We start from the raw sequence: 18555 nt of genomic DNA on the forward strand, positions 1-18555 counted from the left end.
CCCTGGTGGTGCAGTGGTTAAGAATCCGCCTGCCAATGCAGGGGACACGGGTTCGAGTCCTGGTCTGGGAAGATCCAACATGCTGCGGCGCAACTAAGCCCGTGTGCCACAACTACTGAGCCTGCACTCTAGAGCCCACGAGCCACAACTACTGAACCCATGTGCCACAACTACTGAAGCCCACGCACCCTAGAGCCCATGCTCCACAACAAGAGAAGCCACCACAATGAGAAGCCTGCATACCGCAACGAAGAGTAGCTCCCGCTCGCCACAACTAGAGAAAGCCCACATGCAGCAATGAAGACCCAACACAGCCAAAAAGAAATAATTAATTAATTTTAACAAAGAGAGAAAAGTCTATTAAAAAAAAAGTCAAATATAGGTATGACTTTCAGTAAACTGCTGACTTTTTGAAACTTTGGTTTCTTCCTCTGAAAAGTTGTGATATAAATATTTACTGGGTCAGGTTGCTGATTCAGTGTGATGATTTATGTACAGGCCACAGAATAGGTTCTTCACTGATAATGCGTGTATAGTCCAAAGCAGTTCACTAGCAGTGAAGCATCTGACTTGACTTCAGGAATTCCTTCTTTTTGTAGATCTGAATGTTGGTGTATATGTGTTTACCTCTGAGTATGTATGTGTGAGAGAGAGCCCAAGAGAGTAGAGTGTGAGAGCAAGAAACTCTCCCTGGGAGAGAGAATGATCATCTAGTCAAAACTATGGTTAAGTAAGATAGCAATGTGAGCTGCATTTCTCCTCCTGACCCACCATCAGCTCCTCCCAGGTCCAAACGTCTCATGGAGATGGTACAAACCAGTGGTAGAAAGCAAAGATTTTGTACCCATTCTACTCTTGGTAGTATTCTACTCTCCTACTTTTATAGCCTACTGAATTAACCCAGGGGCCACGGCTGGAAGTTTTCTTTCAACTCCCATAAAGAATTTTGAGGCTTTTGGTTCTTTATGAGTGCAGAATAAACTCTATCCTAAATGTCAGCCCCTGTATAAAGTGTATACTTTAAACTACTAAATATTAGTGCCAAAGCACTTGGCAGGACTACCTTCAATTTTCATTAAGAACAATATAACAGGGCTTCCCTGGTAGCGCAGTGGTTGAGAGTCCACCTGCCGATGCAGGGGACACGAGTTCTTGCCCCAGTCCGGGAAGATCCCACATGCTGCAGAGCGGCTGGGCCTGTGAGCCATGCCCGCTGAGCCTGCACGTCCGGAGCCTGTGCTCCGCAATGGGAGAGGCCACAGCAGTGAGAGGCCCACGTACCGCAAAAAAAAAAAAAAAAAAAATAGAGAATATAACATTGAAAGACATACCACTCCCCACATATCCACCAGAACCAGAGACCTCAACAGAGCAGGAGGAGGACCAGCATCCCTCAACTCCTGGGGAATTCAGGAAGGTTCCATGGAGCTAGCTCACTTGTTCCTGCCAGCAACCCCTCAGCATGTTCTGCCCTGCTTACAGCTCCTACTCTGACTTCTGCTGTCCCCATGGGCTGCTGGCAATGCCACTGACAGAGCGGCCCAAAAGTGTCTGTGCCGAGAACAAATTGCTAGATCCCTTCAAAGCTTCCAAGCCTTGGTGGGAGATGGGGATGGCGATGAGGCCTGGAGCCAAGCCATGCTGTGTTCTCTATTGGAGATGCTGAGTGTTGGGACAACTTGGGTACATTTTGTCTCTTGTTCCCAGAAAAATTTCTTTATACCTAGAGCTTTACATCCTTCTCTCAAGTATCTCCTCTAATCACCTCTTTCACCAAGGAGCTCAAAACCAATTCGAATTGACTTCTTACCTCTAAGAGGTAGATGCTAATACTTACGTAACTGGATTTCTAATAAGATAAAATGTGATACTCCGTGGGGAATTCCTGTAACAGTGCATGGCACAGACAGAGTACTCAATACGTGGGACATAAATTCCCATCATTTTTACTAGGATTATCGTTGGCTCTAAGAAACACATTTGCGGTTTTTTGTTGGCTTGTTTTTGTTTTTTTTTAATGAGAGCTAAAACATAACATACTCAAGAATCCTGAAGGAAAATTTGGTCTGTTGCTACCTGGGAAAGCTCCTAAGGCATCTGGAGAGATGCAAAAGTGTTATGATCTTATCCTTCAAGATTTTTTGTTTCTTTTAAGTCTTTTTCAGAATTACATTTCTGAAAGGGAGACAGGATGAGTTATTAAGAATGTGCTTTGAAGAAGTGAGAAGCTTCACAGTGAATTACAGATCTCCCTTGACTTACAATGGGGTTACATCCCAAAAAACCCATCATAAATTGAAAATATTGTTAACTCGAAAATACATTTAATACACCTAACCTACCTAACCACTGTAGATTAGCCTAGCCTACCTTAAAAGTGCTCAGAGCACTTACCTTAGCCCACAGTTGGGCAAAATCATCTAAAACCAAGCCTACTTTGTAATGAAGTTTTGAATAACTCATGTGACTTATTAAATACTGTATTGAAAGTGAAAAACATGATGGTTGTATGGCTGTAGAATGGTTCTGAATACATTGGTTGTTTACCCTCATGATACGTGGCTGACTGGGAGCTGGAGCTCCCCTGCCCAGCATCACGAGAGAATACTGAGTATCATACAACATGTAGCTAGCCCAGGAAAAGATCAAAATTCAAAATCTGAAGTACAGTTTCTGTTGAATGCATATTGATTTTACAACATCATAAAGTCAAAAACTTGTATGTCAATACCATCCTAAATCTGGGATCATCTGTGTTTAGATTTCCTGGGAGTGTGACATAAATAAGAGAATAGTTGCAGAGGAGCATTTTAGTTAATGATATCCTGTCTTTTGCATGTAGAACAAGTATAACTCACCTCCTATAAACTGGCTATTTCTGTCAGATGTCAGAAACATGTTCAGTTTCACTCAGTGTTTGATCTCTACCAAGAGTGTCATGTCAATATAAAATTCAGGGCCATTATTATCCTGAAATCTCAGCTGAGAAACTTCATAAATTTGTGTCCACCATGCAGAATAGAATTTTCTTGTGTGTGTGTGTGTGTGTGTGTGTGTCTGTGTGTTTGCCTAGAAATGACTTGATTTTGTCAACATCAATCAGTGACCAGAACAATGGACTTTCACACTTGGTTGCATGGGATTTTTGTCCACCTGGTAATAATTATTTTCTGCTTTGTTTCTAAATGTTTTTCAGCACAGTGATTTCCAGTGGTCCCCATATACTGGAAATGTGTACAAGAGTCCTCTGGAAGGCTTGCTAAAACACAGATTGCTGTACCTCAATCCCAGAATGTCTGATTTTTGTAGGTCTGGACTGAGGCCTGAGAATTTGCATTTCTAGCACATTCCAAAGCAATGCCACTGCTGTGATCCAGTGATGCACTTTGAGAATGACTCTCCTAGAAGATTTCTTTCTCACTGTGGACTTCTGGAAACAGAGGATAAAATACATTTCCTTTCCTGACAAGTAACACATTCCATACTGGATTTTGGATATGTTTCCACTTCCTAATTCTCACTAAAATTTGGTAAAGCACATACTTTCAACTTTTTGTTCAGAATAAGGAATAAAGGGCTGGTAAACTTTTTCTATAAAGAATTGGATATTAATTATTTGGGGCTGTAATTCACATACAGTCTCTGTCTCAAAGACTTGGTCATTGTGGTGTGAAAACAAACATTGACAATAGGTAAACAAGTGGGTGTGTCTGTGTTCCAATAAAATTTGACTTACAGATACTGACATTTGAATTTCATATATAATTTATGTGTCATAAAATATTGCTCTTCCTTTGATTTTGTTCAACTCTGTTAAAAAATTCTTAATTCTCAAGACATAAAAATGCTAAGAACAGGGCCAGGTTTGGCCCACAGTCTTACTTTGCTCACCTCTAGGATAGATCCTGGTACCCAATGCATCCAATGAGCAATAAGTTGCCTTTATATTCCCAGGATACAGATGACTGTCATGAAGCCCTACATCCTTTGTCACCTATAGGAAGAGTTTCCAAGGACTGAATGGGTTGCATCAGAGTCACCTGAGAAGATTATTAGAGTGATAAATTCCATTTGTCCCACTACCCTCCAACTCAGATTCTGATCTATTAGGGCTGGAAGGAGCTGGGATATCTGTTTTTCAAACAAACAAAAACCTAAAGGTATGTGTGATTTTAATGCTTAGTGGGTTTGGGGAGTCGTTACCATTATAGCATTCAGCTCAGTGCTGGGGAGAGTGGGCCCTTCATGAATATTAGGCACAAGAAATATCTGTCCTGATAGAGATATTCTCAATATCAATAAATTAATGGCAGTGTTTCATTTAAAGTCCATCACTCAATTCACAAGATCCCTTTTATGATCTCTATGTTTTTACCTTAACATTTAAAAAAAATCTTGCAAAATATTCTTACTCCCTCAAATCACTGCATCACCTCTGTGGACCTACCTTAGTGTGAACTTAAAGCTCCCAAGGTATTTGCGCACCCAATCACTTGGTTGGAGGCTGATGAAACATTTTATATTTCTCATCAGGTATTTTGCTGGGACTCTGCATTACAGTATCTTAGAACATAAAAAAGGAACTAAAAAATAAGGTAGATTTGGTTAATGTGTACCTAGCAGACACAGAAATTCAACAGACAGAGCTGATTGAGCAAGTAACTATTCACATCTGAGTGGAATTAAACTGAATCTACCCAATGACTTTTAATCTCCAATTAAAAGTAAGCAATGGAAAATAGGTTTCAAAAACATGCCAACCTCTGCTGTGTATTCAACAAGGATTGTGAAATGTGTGGGAAATACTGACAGAAATAAGTTAACCTGACCCCATGCTTTGAGTTGTGGTGTTTGTACTAAAAAAGGCAGCTCTGCTGAGTGATTTTCTTCAAAGTACCAGAGACAGACTGAAGAAACTTGAGGCATAAAGATGCATGTCCTTGAGATAATGCACTAATTAATGATGGCAAAGTAACCTCATGCTGAAGTACTGCATTATTGGGAAACATGTTGTTATAATTGAATTACATGTTCTGTGGGGGAGGCAAAGAGCTCACTCTGGATGTCCAATTAATTGTCATTTTATAAAGGTTCCAAGAGCACTGCCAACCCCGAATCTCCTAATGAATATGAGTTGAAGATGACACATGGCGCTTTATTTTTCCTCAGAAGCCTCCAAATCCACCAGAAGGATGAGTTAGCAGTGGTAGTTCTAATCTTATTTGGAAGCTTTTAATCATGGAAACAGCAGTGAGCTGGGTGTTAGGAGTGACTTAACAGTCATAAGCATCAGTCCTTCTTGATACCAAAGTTTTCTCACACAGAGAATGGAGCTAATCCATCTGTTCTTCCTACTTATACGGGTTAACTGAGAATGAAATACCAACCTAAGGGTTTATTGTTATTATTAATGTTGTTGTTGTTATGGTAACTTTTCCTCTGCTGGATCCATTTTGGAGCTTGAGTCCTGGGTACCATGTTTGATGTGGGGTTTCTTTCCTGATGAAGCAGGAATGAAGGAGGGAAAAATAGAGGCTGAGAGCCAACTTCCTGACACAGACTCCAAAGCTGGTCAAGCCAGGCAAACCACAGTTAGTCATTATTGTCCACTAGAATAATGCAGCCCCACAGCTGGGGGACAAAACCCTTCAGCAGGCATGCCGGCCAGCTTAAGGGCACAGAGTGGGAGCAGAAAAAAATCTGAACAAAAAGTGCAAAGTGTGCTGCTCATTTCCTTGCATTAATATTAAAAAGGACATCTATTGCATTGTACCCGTTACTTTAAGTTTGCCCACCATGCATGGCAGCCCCATTATGTTATAATTTCTCTCTTGTTCACAACGCATCTCATTAACTGCTTCCTCAGATTTGCAAGCATGGAGCCTCACATAGCTTTTCTTTTGTTGTCATTAATGATGGTTTGCTTTTATTTTATTTTTTTCATAGTGACATTTGGTCAGGTAAGACTCAAGGTTTGCCAGTAAAGGAGTGAAATGCTACCAGACCAAAATCTATTTATTCTCCTTCCCTGTTTCATGGTTTATCATATCTCTCTCTTTATACTTTTATGTACATTGCTGTCTTTTAATGTGATTGCATTTTGCTGAATTAATCTAAGACATTCTTCCAGTGCTAAGAGGACTTTGCTGAGAGCACTTTGAAATGTTTTGAAGCAGAGGAAATATGCCAGTTTAGGGTGCTGTGAAAAAGTAACCTGAAGCCGAAGTGCTCTCAGGGGATTGCTTTGGAGATTGCTCTCTAAGACCACCATCGTCCATTTCAAGTAAGTGATAGCAAGTCACTCTATGTATTAGGGATTCAGGTATCTAATCTCCAAAAGTAAAGGGTTGAACTATATAACTTCTCAATTTCCCCCTATTGAGAGAAGTCTGATATTCCAGTATTGCAAGGACATTAGTATAGGACAATCTAAATGTAGGTAAATTATGGTTCCATCATTTCTGGAGTTCCCAGAATATAAATATTACTGCAATGAGCTCCAAGTAAATAATGACTATTTTTCATTTTTAAATATTTGGACTTTTTGAGGTATAGTTTATTTGCAATATTATATTATATTCATTTCAGGTGTACAACATAGTGACTGAATATTTTTATAGGTACTCCACTTAAACTTATTATAATATATTGGCTGTATGCCCTATGTTTCAGAATATAGACTTGTGGCTTATTTATTTTATACATGAATATTCTTAACATGTTTGTGAATCATGCCATTTAGAATTGCTGAACACAATCTCAAACATGCTCTTTTCCACTTTCTGTACTCAAAAAACTTTAAGGGTACTTTCTCTATCCACTCGTGAAGCCATGCAAAGGTCCATGGCTGCTGATTAAAACTATAATTTTCCTTTAACTATTCAACAAATATTTGTCAAGCTACCATTATCTGTGAGATTCTGGGGCTACAACACAAACAAAGCAGACATGTGTCTATTGTCATGGAAATCAGAGCCAAAAAGTAGGGCAGATGTTTAAAAAATAATCACAAAATAAATATAAAATTTGAAAGTGTTATAAATTCTCAGAAGGGAACACAGATTATATTTCATGTAATGTATTATATTTCTCAGGGTTTATAATCTGCCGTGAGAAGCAATGGAAAATAGGCTTATTCCCTTTTGCCTATGGGGAACTTCAGTTCCATGGAGATCCAAGGCTTGCCAGTGGCATCTCAGATGTGAAGCCAAGCCTTTCTCTGTCTTAATTCAGTCCCTTTTCACCTTGCCACATCACCATAACCAATTCCAGAGAAAGAGAAATTGAACTTTCACCCATATAATCATGTGGAAATTTTAGAATGAATGCAGTATAACCAGGAGGCAACATCAAATATGTCAAAGTGTCAGGAACATTAAAACAAAAATTGGCAAGCAAAAAACTGATTCAGGCAGTCAATTTCAGATGCCCACTTTGGCTGGAATATGTACTCTCAGAGAATCTAGAGGGAGAAAAAAATTAAAAGAAAACTGCCCCTTTATAAAAGTGTAATATAATAATTAGAATTATAGGGTTGCTTTCATTCCTGCTCTCAGGAAAGAAAAACAAAATACACTCTTCAAATCAATTCAATGTACTCTTGTTATTAGAGAGCGTTTAGCAAGCTACAATATTTCAAGCCAGATTGTATTCCTTAAGAATGTGAGAAAGGAGATTTCTAACTGTAACTTGAATAAATACTGGTAATTTTCACCATCTTTATATATATCTTTTTCTCCCTAAATACAATAATGACTTATATATAATTAATGTCAGTCTTAATTCTCTAATCTTAAGAGGCTTATTCACAGAAAAATTGCACTTGTCTACAGATGATCATCTTAAACTAGCCTCAAAAATAAGCTGCTACAATTGAACTAAATATGCATAAATTCAGGTTATTTTTTATACTTTGGAAATCATCAATTTGCATGTGTTACAAAGAGTCCTATATTATTACAGTAATGAGATCTTAAAAAGAGCATTCAAGTGGATTCTCTTCAAAATTTGTGTTTAAACTTGACCAAGATATTTAATATCTCATGGTTCACCTTGAGAGCTGTGAAGACAAGCTATAGGGAGACTGACAACAGGCCTTGAGTACATGTATACTAGGATGTACAGCCTCCTCAATATGATGCTGTAGGGTACTAGTCAATAGGCAGCAGAGCTCCCCCGAGACATGGCTGGGATGTAGGGGGCAGAGGCCTACTTATTGAGCCTCCCCTGTGTGCCATTTACTATGCTTGGGTACAGGGGATACAAAAAGTTAAGATACTAACAAAAGCAACAACAACCAATTATTCACGGTCTCAAGTAATGTATAACCAGTGAGGGAGACAAGACAAAGGTATGTGGTGTTAACTGATATCTTCATGGGCAGTGGACACCTGACTCATTCAGACCTGTGAGATGGGGCAGCCAAAGAAGCCTCCAGAAGGAGGTCACATTGTTACGGAACCAAACTTGGGTCCAGTGGCCCACACACAGTAAAGCCAATCTACTGACACAGGGCTGTGGTGAAGGAAAGTACAGCATTTATTGCAGGGCTCCAAGCAAGGAGAAGGGGCAGCTCATGCTCAAAAGACCCAAACTCCCTGATGGCTTTCAAGGAAGGGGTTTTAAAGGCAGTGGGAGAGGGGGATTCAGGGTGCATGATCAGCTCGTGCACAATTCTCAGATTGGTTGGCATCAAGGTGAAGTTTCAAGCATCATCAACCCACTAGTTTCAACCAGTCTAGGGTCTATGTTGCTGTGGTCAGAAGTTTTCATCTGGTGGGGGTCTGCTTCCTATAAAAACAACTTAGGAATGTGTGTCAGGCCTTTATCGGTGTCTTTCAGGGAACTGGGAGTTCAGTGATTCTATGTGGTGGATTTATAGTCTAAATTGTTACCAGTATCCCAGCCCAACAGCTATTCTTTGTTTCAGAGATCATGAGGGAAGACCAAACCATTCAGGGAGAGTGAAATTTACATATCGACCAGTGGTTCTTAGACCGAGGTGCCTGGACCACAAGCAGCAGTAGCAGTACCTGACAACTTGTTAGAATTGCAATGATCGGTCCCACTTTAGAACAGTTGCATCAGAGCGGAGCAGATTCTGAGTGGAGCCCAGCGACCTGTGCTTTCATAAATCCTCCAGATGATTCTGATGCCCACTGAAGTGTGAGAACTGCTGATATAAAATTTGCTTGTGGGTCACGGATATTCTGAGTATTTGATGAAAACTACATACTGTCTTGCAGACAGGGTTGGGATACTTCAGGAAATAAACATTTTACATTCATTATTCAGGAGTACATGAAAAGTTGAAAGTCAGTCAATGACAAGACCTAGTTCTATCAGAGTCATCGCAATACCCTTGTTATTAGTCTGCCTGGGCTGCCATAATAAAATTACAGTCTGGGGGGCTTAAAGAGCAGAAATTCATTTCCTCACAGTTCTAGAGGGTAGAAGTGCAAAAGCAAATTGCCATCAGAGTTAGTTTCAAGCCTCTCCTTATAGGCTGTAGTTGACCACCTTCCTTCTGTGTCCTCTGTGCAGGGGGTGGGAGGGTGGGGGGAGAGATATGATGTCTCTTCCTTCTTCTTATAAGGACACTGGTTCTATCAGATTAAGGTCTCATTCTTATAAACTCATTTAACCTTAATTACATCCCTAAAGGCCATATGTCCAAATACAGTCACTCTTGGTGTTAGGGCTTCAACATATGAATCTGAGGTGATGAAACTCACTTTGTAATAATGCTGGATGCAGAATTTGGGTTCGGGAACTCAATTTGAGCTTGTAAGACATAATGAAAGCTTCAATAATTTCTGGAAAAAGATTTTTCTCTCTTTCCTTCTGTACTTAAAACTGAATTTATCAACAGGAAATACTGGCAACCATTTTGACACTATATGGGATGAAACTGTCTCAGAATGGAGGAGTATATTTTAAGGTAGTAGAGTCAAGGAATGGAAAAATAAAAACATTTGGTGTCAGAAAAATATCTGGGTACTAGATTAAACCTTAACTGTAGCTTCCTCTGATTTTTTTTTTTTTTTTTTTTTTTTTTTGTGGTACGCGGGTCTCTCGCTGCTGTGGCCTCTCACATTGCGGAGCACAGGCTCCGGACACACAGGCTCAGCGGCCATGGCTCATGGGCCTAGCCACTCCGCGGCATGTGGGATCTTCCCGGACCAGGGCACGAACCCATGTCCCCTGCATCGGCAGGTGGACTCTCAACTACTGTGCCACCAGGGAAGCCCTCCCCTGATATTTTAATCCCATGAACAAGTAATTCTCATTTTGGTTTAAGGAAGTTTAGGTTAGTTTTTCTTCCCCTTATAAAGAATACAGAGGCAAACAGTATTGAGACAGGCTGCGACCTGGGACCTGGGACCCTTTGCTGCAGTGCTTGCACCTGAACAAACATCTCCTTGAGGAACAAAATACAAAGAAATGATAAGGGACTGAAAATAACTGCATGCATGTGTAGTTGAGGTAAATCACAGGCAATAAGATACAAAAAGACCAAAACCAACTGCCACTTCTGAAGAGTCAGGAGCAAAAGCAGGGGGTCGGGAGCAAAAGTAGGGTCCTGCACATGCCCCCTGCACACAGCACCACTGAAGGGGTGGGCAAAACACCTCAGCCACCTCTCCCACTGACCCCTGGACACGCCCCTACCTTCACCCATATAAGGAACCAGCTCACCCCCTGCTTGGGGAGCAGGCAAGGGAAACTCTTACTCATTTTCTTTCCCTCCTGCTACAGCAGGAGCCCTAATACAGCCTTGCCTGAATTTCTTGTCTGGTCTCTTATCCATTTCTATTGATTAATGAAGGCCAAGAACCCAGGTTGGTAACAGAATTGGACTAAAAAGTCATCACAAACCCTTCTCTACCCCTACACAATCTCTTCCTTTCCTTCGTCTCTGCAGACCAGCATACCGACCCTTTCACGTACATATGGGAAAATAGACTCCACGGTTGCAGAGCTGTAGATCTTGTTGTTCTGAAATCAATAACCAACTAACCCAAGCCTCAGTGCCCCGATTCCAAGTGTCCTAAATATAAAATCTCACTAGGTATACTTAATTCAAAGTCCACCCTAGTCTTGGGAGCTGTGGAGTCCTAAAATGTCATTTACCAGGAGGATCAACCCTCAAAACCTGAGCCTAGGTGGGAATGAAAACCCCAAACATGTGATCAGCAGCTCAGCACTCTGCTAAATGGGAGGGGAAGTCATACTGGAAGTTCTCTTCAGCTCTAACCTTGCGTGTTGTTCTAGTTGCTTACGTGTGATAGAAGTCGCAAATATGTATTTTTGTACTGGAAGTCTAAAGTGCAGAGATACAAGAAACCTATCAAAATCATAATTTCTAAGTGTTGTGTTTTCATATTTGTCAAAGAATATGACACACACTTTATTTTGCTTTTTAAAGAGAACTAAATAGTTTCTTTATTAGGTTTTTAACTATAGGTTTTCCTTCCCTAATGATTAAAAAAAAAGAAAAAAGAAAAAAGAAGAGAAAACTGAATCACAGGATTGGGGATCACTAAGAGAGAAAAAGAAATTTCACGACACATAAAATACTGTTACTCAATCAGTGCCCAGAAGATATTGTATATGAATAGTCAGCAGGTGCTGACGTGTTTACGTTTAGGGATATGAGCATGTGATGAGCACTACATCCCCTGCAGTGAGACAAGCAAGTGTGAAATGAGATATCCAAATTGGGTATCTCATTAAAGGGAAAGAAGGGAAAGTGAGGGCCTGCGGCCTACTGTCTCTGGACGTGAATTGCTCTGATATTACAAAATTATACAAGCAGGTTGTTCTGGATCTCGATCATGATACCCCAGGAGCAAAGCAGGAAATGGAAGCTTTCAGCTATATCCACACAACTTTTCCAAAAGCAACAGATGAGTAATTTCCTTTACACTAATATTCATGAAGGCAAATACACAGTCTCACCAGGATCCAGGGAAGCTGAGAATGTGACATCCTGTCTATGGTTAAGTATGTGAAAACTCTGAATAAGCCTCAGCCATTGTCTTCATTCTAATACATTCCATGTCAGTCTAAAAATGGAGATCCAGCCCAATACCACTTCTACTAAACTGGGACAATTGTATTTTTAAAAATTTCAATAAATGTTTAATTTTTATAAAAATGTTGTCAACATATAATAAAAAAAAAACACAAAAGAATCTACCCCCCAAACCTTATCCATAAGTTTAATACTGAAAGATAAACTCATTTAATATTATTAGTGCAATCTTTTGGAGAATTTCCAGACATATATATGTTTGTTAATAATTTCATTTTTCTTCTTTTTTATATTTTATTGAAGTATAGTTGATTTACAATGTTAATATCTGCTGCACAGCAAAGTGATTCAGTTACACACACATATATATATATATTCTTTTTCATATTCTTTTTCTTCTTGATTATACTTTTCAGTTAGTATTTCTTGGAAGAATATAAACTCTCATTCTTTTTAATGACTGCATTACACCTACCATCAAATTTATATATTAACTTCTCTTTTCTTGGTTAACATTTAGATTATTTCTAATTTTTTTTAAATTTTTTTTTGTTTGTTGTATTTACCATTAAGTAGCAATGCTTCAAAAAACATTCTTATTCACAATGTTTGCATCACTCAAATATATATATTCAGGAAAAATTCTTAGAAATGGAATTTCAGCTATTGATAGGTAATGCCAGATTGCCCTCTGTTGAATCCATACCTACATTCACTAACAATAGATGATGCACTTGTATTCACCTCCTGTTATAGTTTGGGCTGTTATATTTACTTTGTTATTTTATCCAGGTTAGTTATATGCTTACTTATGCTTTGCTACTTGATCCATCATGGAGTTAGATAGGCAGGCTACTTACACATTATAGAGTTGTATTCCATCTGCTATCTGTTCTCCATTCAGCCTCAGATGCAGTCCACTTCTGCCTCATTTAGACTTGTCCACTGTGTCTCTCTGAGGTGTGCAATGTGGTTAGGGCCACACCTGCATCTCTGACACTCTGTAGGCTCAGAATAAAGCTTCATTGGGCCTTTCAAAATTAGCCTCCCCATTTTGAATATTTCAGCATATTGCTCACTATTTTTTTTAACTTTTTATGTTATACTGGAGTAGAGTTGATTGAAAATGTTATGTCAGTTTCAGGTGTACAGCAAAGTGATTCAGTTCTACATATACAGGTATCCATTCTTTTTCAAATTCTTTTCCCATTTAGGTTGTTACCTAATACTGAGCAGAGTTCCCTGTGTTATACAGTAGGTCCTTGTTGGTTATCCATTTTAAATATAGCAGTGCATGCATGTCAATCCCAAACTCCCTAACTATCCCTCCCTCCCACCCTTCCCCACTGGTAACCATAAATTCATTCTCTAAGTCTATGAGTCTGTTTCTGCTTTTTAAAAGTAAGAAGCTATTCATAAGATCAGTTTACCATTTCACCAAATCTGGCCAGAACTTGGAAAGTATTCTACAAATTTCATTTTCTGAAATGTTTGTTTGCTTGTTTGTTTTTAGTATAATTTAAGATAATTTCACTTCTTTTCATCTATAGAGGAGAGAGGGGTAGTTTGGGGTTGAAGGTCATCTGGTTTCAGAAAAGAAAGTGGTTAAGGTTTCTTCCTGGACTCTGCCATATTACCCAAATGTCCTTTGCAAGTCAAATGCCTGCATGTGAAATATGACTTGCAGGGCTATCAGAGCCCCCTAAGAGGCCTTTTAAATGAGGAAGGGGGGAAAAAAAGGAGTTCCAAGTTGTGATTACAAGGTCTCTTCTTTACATTTTCAAACATGATTTCTCTCCTTGAATTTGACAAAAGGTGAAGGGGCTTTAGTTAGGACCCTTAGAGCACAGCACTCGACTTACATCTATGATGTAATGCTTTGACAATTTTAAATACATGTTTCCTATGTTATGGTCTTTTTCTCTTTTCTAGACTGAATTATTTGAGGGTAGGGATTTTTTTTAAGATTTGTTTTTATTTTGCAAATGTATAAGACAACACCTGGCACTGCGCAAGTGTTAATGACTGCTGCATGAAATAATCATTGAACTTAGAAGTTTTGTCTCATTGAAAAAATAAAGTTTATTTAGAGCACACATTTGTTAAAAGTGAATGCAGTCAATATAAAGTCCCTTATGTGAAACTTTATTGGATTTAATTTCCTATATACTATATCCCATAGCAGTTTCTTTGCAGCATCTTCCTATTCTCCACAATGTTGTATTATTGATGTGTCTAAAGTTTTAGTCATTGATTCTCCTCTCTTTTAACTATGCTTACACCCTAAATAATCTCATTTGGCCCCGTAGCTTTCAATATCTTTATATATAGGCTCCCGTATTTATATATCCGTCCTAGATCACGTTCCTGAACTGCAGACTACGTATCTAGCTCCCTACTCAACATCTCCATCTGCATGTTCAAATCCTATCTCAAATCTAACGTGTTCAAAACTGATTCACATGGCCCCCCACGCACCCACCAACATGCTTCACCTTGAACTTTCCCCATCTCAGGATTAATGGCAGGCTTCCACTTAGCCAGGCCAGAAGTTGAATTCTTTCTTTACTCCTCATTTTCTCTCCTACCAAAATTTCTAATTTTTAAAGGAAATCCTATTAACTCTCTTTTCAAAATATATCCATATTCTGGGCTTCCCTGGTGGTGCAGTGGTTGAGAGTCCGCCTGCCGATGCAGGGGTCACGGGTTCGTGCCCCGGTCCGGGAAGATCCCACATGCCGCGGAGCAGCTGGGCACGTGAGCCATGGCCACTGAGCCTGCGCATCGGGAGCCTGTGCTCCGCAACGGGAGAGGCCGCAACGGGAGAGGCCACATCAGTGAGAGGCCCGCGTACAGAAAAAAAAAAAATATATATATATATATATATATATATATCCATATTCTTAGTACTTCTCACTGTCTCTATCACTATATATGAGACACTGAAGTAGCCTTTTAACACATCTTTCTGTTTCTATCCTTATCTCCCTCAAGTCTATTCTCAAACCAGCATCCAGAGTGATCCTGTTTAAATAAAGGTTAGGTAATACCATTCAACCTCAAAGCAGCTCATGTCACCCACAGCTGCTAGCCTCTAACCCCTAAAAAGAGGATGTGTACGTTTTTGTAGGTAGGGAATAGAGAAGAATCATATATAAATATCCTTAATCAGATGACTGCAGATTCTTATATTCAGTAGCACATTTCAAGGTGGAGGAAAGTGGAAGTATGTGGCTACTGGACCATAGACTTATTAGAATTGGGGAACATAGGCTTTGAGATCAGATGCCCTGGGCATGCAGTCTAGCAGTTTCACATTTCAACTGAGAGATCCTGGGGCAATTACTCATCATGGGGATAACATCTCAAAAGAATTAAATGAAAATGGGTAATGTCATCTGTGCAATTTAAAGTCCACAAAAATGGGCAGAAGACCTAAATAGCCATTCCTCCAAAGAAGACATACAGATGGCCAAGAGACACATGAAAAATACTCAACATAACTAATTATTAGAGAAATGCAAATCAAAACTACAATGAGGTACCACGTCACACCAGTCAGAATGGCCATTATCAAAAAGTCTACATATACAGGAGACTTCCCTGGCGGTGCAGTGGTTAATACTACACACTTCCACTGCAGGGGGCATGGGTTCAATCCTTGGTTGGGGAACTAGTATCCCACAAGTGGCATGGTCAAAAAAAAAAAGTCTACAAATAACAAATGCTGGAGAGGGTGTGGAGAAAAGTGAACCCTCCTATACTGTTGGTGGGAATGTAAATTTATGCAGCCACTATGGAGAACAGTATGGAGGATCCTTAAAAAACTAAAAATAAAGTTACCATATGATCCAGAAATCCCGCTCCTGGGCATATATCTGGAGAAAACCATAATTTGAAAAGATAAACTCACCCCAATGTTGATAGCAGCACAATTTATAATAGATAAGATGTGGAAGCAACCTAAATGCCCATCAACAGAGGAATGGATAAAGAAGATGTGGTACATTTATACAATGGAATATTAGCCTTAAAAAGGAATGAAATAATGCCATTTGCAGCAACATGGATGGACCTAGAGATTATCGTACTAAGTAAACCAGACAGAAAAAGACAAATATCATATGATATTGCTTATATATGGAATCTAAAAAAACAATTGATACAAATGAACTTATATACAGAACAGAAATAGACCCACAGACATAACAAACTTATGGTTACCAAAGGGGAAAGAAGGGGAGGGATAAATTACGAGTTTGGGATTAACATAAACACACTACTATATATAATATAGATAACCAACAAGGACCTATGGTATAGCACAGGGAACTATCCTCAACATTTTGTAATAAACTATAAGGGAAAAATGTCTGGAGAAAGATTATATATATATATATATATAAAATTTAATCACTTTGCTGTACACCTGAAAGCAACACAACATAGTAAATCAGCTATACTTCAATAAAAATTTGAAAATAAAATAAATTGTACAAGTCTACCACAAAGTCCAATAAATACGTGTTTCCCACTTAGCACTTTTTAATGACTATCAAATGCTTAAAACCCTACATCTATAAAACAGAAGCAGTATTTACATGAGGAGATGATCTTAAATCAATAAGTTAAAGAGAGAGGAAAGGCAGAGCAGACCCCCTCTTACTGAGTTTACCATTCTCTGTCAGGCACAAGCAGATTAAGCAGAGACTTGAGTGGGCATGAACTAACCACATCACAAGGTACTGGCATGAGAAATACTAAATCCTTCCAACCCAGATGGCTTTGTTTAGAGAACAGCTTAAGAAAAAACAGGGAATGTAACTAACTCTAGGAAAATTATATTTTTATCTATGATCCTTTTATTCTTCATTTTGTCTTCCTATTTTTATCCATTGCTTTAAGTTCTGCTATTTTTTTCTGCTAGTTTTGAACATGATTGTCAATAAGGAAATATAATTTTATTTTAGATGATTTGCAGGCTGAAGTTATCTGAAATTATGAATCATCCCCAAACTTGTACCTGAATCTCATTCATTCATTCATTCATTCATTCATTTAGGTTTTGGGATTTTTTTGGTGGGATTTATATAGCAGATTTCCTTCTAGGGGCTAAAATGTACTGAGCAGATATACTCTCTACTCCTGTCTTTCCCCTTTGCGCTTCTAGATGCTATATCTGGGCTTATATCTTTAAAGCATCAAAGTAGTTAAAAAGGACAACAGAGAAGTAAAATGGGTCATAATACCATGGAGAATCTGTAATGGATTTCTCAATTTCTTCATTGCATATGCTTCTTGGAAATGTCTCAGAATTATGGAAAAACAGGGAACTTCAGTTAATCAAATCATCTAGCTAATAATTAGTGTGTTCCTCCCTCACTTGTCTGACCCTATTTTCTAAACTAACCTCATTGTTTCAGGCATAATAAGATCCACATTGTTCTCTATATATGCCACCCTCATCTCCTCTTTGACCTTTGCTCAGCATGGCCCTCTCTTTCCAAATTCTTCCATATGTGATTCTGGTCCCTCTAAAACTCACCGACTACCAACTCCTCTCAAGTTCCATTACAATAAAAATTGGCACAGATGCTACATGGCGTGGACAAGAGGTCATCATCTCAAGAACATGGAGTGTCAATGTGATCATTAGTCAGGGAACTGATCTGGTTGTTTGTAACAAACGGCAAAAAGAAATATCAGTAGCTTTAAGGACAGATGCTTATGTGTCTCTCCCTCAAAGCAGTCCTTCACATAAAGAATGTAAGGCTAGAATTCCAGAATTCTTGGAATTTGTTTCGTTGCCACTCTCAGTAGGTGACATATCTTTTGAAATATACTGCTATTCTGGCTCTCGTCAGCACATGCTCAGCCCAGCTGGCTTTACATGGTATAACTAACTCCTTCTTCAGGAGTTTCGCATCAAGTCCACCCATAGGAACATTGGTAAAAACTTGTATGCATGGCCAACCCAAGGTGCATGGAAGTTGTTATTTGGATGGTTATGTGTCCAGTTGGAATTTGGGGTTCTGAATATATAAAGAAGTAGGGGAAATAGATATTGAAATACTGAATGCCATTTGTCTTCCCATCAATACAATCTGCCACTAGGGGGAGAAAGTTTTAGTCTCTCCTATGCACGATTCCAGAATGTTTCGCAGTTCCGTTTCTGTTCATCACAAATTGTTTAGTTGGCAGTTGAATCTTAAACATTGGTCAAATGAGTTTTGTTAGCATGAACTGGCATCTTCACATCCCATCAAACAGGAGTGTTGACAAGTCTGAGGTCCATGGCTGTGAGCCAGCAGATGGTAGATTTTACCATGGGAAGTGCCACTTCATAAGGTGACCTGGGACCCAGTCAGTCAGCCTCTTCTAGTCAACACACCTCTGAAGGGCCACGTACCAGGAGAACATATTTCAACTTGTAAATATTCTCTCTTCCAGACACATGGACACTCAGTCATAGTCAACCAAAACCCAGTTCCAAGGGCGTATCTCCTGCTGGGAAACAG

This window comes from Aethalodelphis obliquidens, unplaced genomic scaffold, assembly GCF_003676395.1.
Source record: "Aethalodelphis obliquidens isolate GAN/ISIS:26980383/991018 unplaced genomic scaffold, ASM367639v1 scaffold47, whole genome shotgun sequence".
Lineage (NCBI taxonomy): Eukaryota > Metazoa > Chordata > Mammalia > Artiodactyla > Delphinidae > Aethalodelphis > Aethalodelphis obliquidens.